This window comes from Cicer arietinum, chromosome 4 (assembly GCF_000331145.2).
Source record: "Cicer arietinum cultivar CDC Frontier isolate Library 1 chromosome 4, Cicar.CDCFrontier_v2.0, whole genome shotgun sequence".
Classification (NCBI taxonomy): Eukaryota; Viridiplantae; Streptophyta; class Magnoliopsida; order Fabales; family Fabaceae; genus Cicer; species Cicer arietinum.
Genome location: NC_021163.2, coordinates 30,426,464 through 30,432,291, shown reverse-complemented (window position 1 = coordinate 30,432,291; position 5,828 = coordinate 30,426,464). Strand labels below are relative to the sequence as shown.

The following is a 5,828-nucleotide window of genomic DNA, read 5'->3' as shown; positions in this document are numbered from 1 at the left end:
TCAGCAGGATTTCATTGTCCTCTGTTTGTCAGAGTCAGTTGGAACACCTGGATTTTATTCAGCCAGCAAGGGAGAAGAATTGGTATGCTATTTTTATATAATATATTGATTAGTATCGCTGTGTATACTAACTATAGGGGTCATTCAGTCTTAGATGATTGAGTGATTCAGATTGTAAAATCATTGAACGGACTGTTAATGAACTATTATGGAAGTTTGTTGCTATGTTCACTGAATGATATTTCCATTGCTTGTTACTTAAACTTATAATGACGAGTATTTCTTTATTTTGCATTATGTCTTTATCCATTTTTGTTATAAAGCAATAATATTCTTGTTTCATTGATACCCACAACAGTACAGCAACCCCACCGAGTGGTTGTTGTCTTTGGCTTGCCTTGATCATTGCAATAATTTTCATTGTTTAATGAGAGACAAAGGTGATAATTTAGCTCAATGATTAATTTAATAGTATCCTTTGCAGAATATTCCCTAAGGGTGTGTTTAACAATTTAGGAGGGGAGGGAAGGGAGGACTTTGAAAAAAAAAAAGGAAGGATGAAGTAGAAAGAATAGAGAGCTTTGAAAGGTTTATTTTTCTTTATAATACAAAATCTCTTTAATTTTGGGGAACTAAACAATGATAAATTCTTCAAATTCAATTCATGTTGTTATACTACTCTTAATATTAAAAATATGAAGAGTGCTAGCAATCTACTCTTTAGAACAAACTTTCTTTGATTGATTAAAATTCATATAGATCCCACTAAATTATGTGGGTCTTATATGAATTTGGTGAGATCGTGTGAATTTTAAACCAATTAAAGATAGTGTGTTGAAAAATGTGTGTTAAAAAATATGTCATTAACATTTTAGAAAAAATATATTAATCATAAATATTTATTTATTATTCTTTACAAAAGTACACTTTCAAAAGTCGTAAAAAATCTCTATTTTTTCTTTACTCCCCTCCCTTCCAAACTTTCAAATAAAACCTAAATTTTTAAATTGCAGGACATATTCATCTTTGAGAATGTCACTAATGAATAACAGAGACTATATTAATTCTTCAAAAATTAAGGTGCAAGGTGTTCTAAATCGAGATTTTAGCTGAGATATAAAAAGGATGAGGATTGCAAATCATGTAATGTTACAAATTTCATATTTTTTGGATATAAATGGCATGAATTGAAATGGTACATTTTCAATTTAAGTGCAAGTACTTGATTGCATTTAAATTGAAAAGGTACCACTCATAAACACCAACCATTAACTAAACGACTCCAAAACCCTATAGAAAAACAATGTAACTTGGGCACTTAATTACCCTCCTTCACTAGCAATAAGAAGAAGAGGAAGAAATATGTAGCAACTATGTGTGACATGCCGGTATATGATATTGATATTTAGAAGTGTTTATGGTGCAAAAACTGCACTGGATTAGACTACATTAATGGTTTGGTTTAGTTTTTCAAAACTACATTCGAATCAAGCTCAGTGCAGTTCTGAACCGATTTGAAACTGGTTTATAAAAATAAGCTAGTTTTATATTTTGAACAAATTTGAAGTTATAATCGATTTTGAACACGTTCTTCTGATAAAAAAATTGATTTTTTATTAAGAAAATTTTTTTCGAAAAAATATATATAAAAAGTTTTCCAATAAAAAAGTTGAGATAAAAATTTCGATAATTTTTCGAAAATAAATTTCGAAATTCTTTTGACAATTTTTTCGAGAAAAATATATATAAAAAAAATTTCAAGAAAAAAAGTTTCTATATATTTTAAAAATTGTTAAACTGATTTTTGAACTAAATTGGTTAACTAATTTGTTTTAAATATGTGGTTCAATTCATGAATGGTTTAATTGGTTTGGTTTATTTTGGTGCAATGCAATCTAATTTATCAATATGGTTCAATTAACTATATATTTTGCATACCCTTATCGATACTACATTAACATAGGTTGTTTTAGAGTATTTTTTAGGATTTAATTTTATATTATTTATTATTATGTTTTGTTTTAGATTTATGAGTGAGTTTGTATATTCCGATAAATAGGATTAATATTGATTCTTTTGTATTAAGTTATTATTCAGTAATTATATTCTAATGAAATCTTAGCCTTCTTTTGTTCTTTCTCTTCTTTGTAATTCTCTGTATTGTTAACATGGTTTCAGAGCCTGTTTTGATCCTCCTTGAACTATATCATTGTTATTCCGCTATCGAGTTCTCAAAGTTTGGGAATGTTTTTGCTTGATAATTGATTCTATTGATTGTGGTTTGATTCTAACGGTATGTTGGTGTGCTTCCACTCTGTATTGGGTTTCATACGCATGTAAGTAGGCGTTGGTGGAATTTGAAGGTTGTCCTATTTTTTTCTTAACAGCTAGTGATTTTTATGGATCTGCATGTGAAAATTGTAGACGGAAACATGAGGTATGGTTATTATGTTGAGTTATTTCTTTCTCTCCCTATTGACTCTTTTGTTTGGTTGCTTTTCTCTCTACTGGTTCATCTGTTTTATTGTTTCTCTCTATTAGTTCTTATATTTGGTTGTTTCTCTTTATTAGTTCTTCTTTTTTATTTCTCCTCTCTTTATTGGTTCTTCTATTTGGTTGCTTTTCTTTGTTTGGTTTAATTTAATTTGATTTGGTTTGGTTCGATTTTGTTTTGATTAATTTGGTTTAATTTGATGAGGTTTAGTTTGGTTTGGTTCAGTGTAATTTGGTTTGGTTCGATTTGATTCTTCTTTACGATGGTTCTTCTCTTTGGCGACTACACCTCCATGTTGGTTGTGCTATTAGTTGTTTTGGTTTAATATCTTATTTTAAGAGTTAACTTGTAATAAACTTTAGTAAATTTTAGCTTGAGATGAAGTGTTAGAATATTAAAATATTAATTTAGGATTGATTTATTATATTAGAGTATTTTAAGTTTTTTGTTATGATCATTTTATATTCTAAGAGTATCTTTTAGGATTTGACGTTTGCATCCATCCTTATTAAGATTTGTACACTTAACTTTACAATTGAACTAAGATTTGATCTCAATAGTTTATGACAATAGTTATACAGTTGTTTGAAAGAGTTACGGTGAAAATGATTAAAATATACTATTTATAAAAGATAAAGGACTAAAATGAATAAAAAATGAACAAAATAAATATTAGGTGTAAATGACCAATTATATAGCATTTAAATTGTGTGAGCATGAGAGAGAGAGGGGATGGCTATAAGTAATTGGAAAAAGAAGAAAGAAAACTGAAGCGGCACAGTGAAACAAACTGAGAAGATGGGACATAGAAGATGGAATCAAGAAGCAAAAGGTAGGTAACAAGTGGACAACTTCAGATTACTTCACTGAATTTCTAGAGAACTTTTGAAGCAAAGGAACTCTATAGAATCTTCAAAAAATCATGCAGAGTTTGATGAGGTGGTAATACCTCCAAAAAGTGATAAAAGGGAAACAAGGTTTTGGGTTTGCACGCTTTTATAATATTATAGATGAATAGAGGTTTGCAATAATGTTAGACAACATCATCATCAGAAATCAGAAGATGTATGTCAATTTACCTAGATTATAAAGAAATAGGCCGAAATAGGAGAATATCATATTTGAAGTAGATGGAAATGACAACTATTAGGCAAGGAAGATAAAAATTAACAAGAGAACCAATAATTAAGAGCCTAAGAAGATAACCAAGGCATTTGTAGAGGTAGTAAAAAATAGCACAAGGAGATAATATTGGCAGCCAATACAAGGAAAATAGAGAAACAATATTACTCTTGGTGACAAAATAACACTTTGATATACAATAATATTGCACATATGGTATACAATGTACCGCAAAAAGACTTACAACACTTTGACAAAGCTTACGTGGGTCACGTGACGCACCCGACCGAGAATGACGTGAAGTAGCAATGTCAATCACAAGAAAAGGGGTTTGAATCCTTTTAAAATTTTGATTCATGTGCTTAATTTAAATTAACTCAAGAATGATCTTGGTTTGATAAACAATAAAAGTAGAATGTTCTTCGTTAGTAATATAACAATAAAAACTTCACGATGTGATCAGTGCTAAGTGAGTAATAAATAAATGGAGATAAAGGAAAGAGAATTCACACAATAATATATCTTAGTTTACCCAAAGTTGTTTACATCCAATCCTCGCAACCGTGAGATTTTCACTTGTGTGCTTCAAAACCAAGAATATTCTCCTTCACCTCTTTTCTCTTGATCACACCTTGATCAATTACAATCTTCACCTTTCAACCTAGAAAGGATTTTTACAATCACCTTTCAGCCTTGAAAGAATTTTTACAAACACACTCAATCTAACATAAAAGATAGATTTGAGTTACAAATGATATGTATGATAAAAGTGTTTGGGATCTTGAAACTTCAGAACACTTGTTTGAGATAAGTAAATACAAATCCAGTAAATGAAGAGAGTTGGAGTTTGCTTGAAGAGTTTTTGACTTGTTATTACTTGAACAAGTGTTGGTAGATTTGTAATTGAACTCTTGCATTCATCTTCCAATTGATCTTCAATTTATAGATGATAAAAGGCTTTGAATATTCAGTTTAATGTGATTATAGTCGTTGGACACACTTCCCAAGTGTTTAGATATATTTTAAAGCAATTAAACATGTGTTTATATTGTTGTCCAAAACGTTCTTGACAATCGAAGAACGTTCTTGCTTTTGAGTTTGATGGAAAACGTGAATAAGTGAGTGAATGAGTTGTGAAATGTCAGTTTGATACTGTTTCCAATCAGAATTATGCAGAGCTTTTTGTAGAAAATTGTAAGTACAATGTACTTGTGTCTTTGCTCACAACTCATCAATTTGGAGATCAATATTGAGCCTGTTTTTCTCCTTTGGACATTTAGCTCGAGTTTTGGACTTCACCATTGATTTGAGCAGTCTTGATACTCTTTAAATTGAGGTTTGAACATTGAAAAATTATTTGTTTTAATTATTCCTTTAGAAGAGAATAACCAAAATGTTCTTTTGTAAAACTAGAATATTTTTCGTTTCTGTTTTGTATGAGTGATGGATTTTGACAGTTGTTGTGTGTCATGCTATTATGTACTTGTGTCAGTGATTCAGTTCCTCATTTGTCCAAGCTTTACTTTTTGTGCATTGCTTTGACCTTGTTGATTCTTTTGATAAATCTATCTGAAATGATCTTTGAATAGATGATTAAATTCCTTTGTAATGAATTCTGGTGATTTGTAATGTAGATTAATGTATTTTCGTAGCCCAGATCGATCTTGAATTAAAGAAGGATTTGTTTTTTTGTAAACCAGAGTATTCTTGAATTAGTGCTGTCAAAACCAAAATGATCTTCGTTTTTCTGTTTGATAACCAAAACAATCTTGCTTTCTCAGATTTGATCTTGCTTATTTCAAATAATCTTGCTTCTGATTTCTAACATGGTGTGATCATTGATTGTTGTATGAATGTATTTGATCATCTTCTTCATGAAGATGCTATCTTGAAGATGTAATAATCATTCTCTTGAATGATTGATATATGATACATTTTTTTTTGGGATTCTTTCATTATTGAGTAGATATTTATGCACTATGATGATGTGAATGGCTCCTTGCTTATTCACTTATGCAATTCACGTTCCTTAAATAAAGCTCAAGTGCAATCATTAGTAGATCATCATTCATAAAACTTAATCATTTATTTCATAAGGTTTATTGTCATTAAAATGTACATAAAAAAGGTTTTTATCTCAACATGACGTACAACATACAAAACAATTTCCACATTGAAGGCTAATTCACAATTAAGGTCACTCCTTTCGGTG

At 29.8% G+C, this 5,828-nt stretch overlaps 1 protein-coding gene across 1 annotated transcript in view; it reads left to right on the top strand.

The window, feature by feature from the left end:
• LOC101503950 (transcription factor bHLH48) overlaps positions 1-294 on the top strand; it is a 6,699-nt gene extending 6,405 nt beyond the window's left edge. The window contains exon 8 of the mRNA XM_073367916.1: positions 3-294. The gene's annotated coding sequence lies outside the window, so the exon portion shown is untranslated. The remainder of the gene's footprint in view (positions 1-2) is intronic.
• The last annotated feature ends 5,534 nt before the right edge of the window (positions 295-5,828 follow it).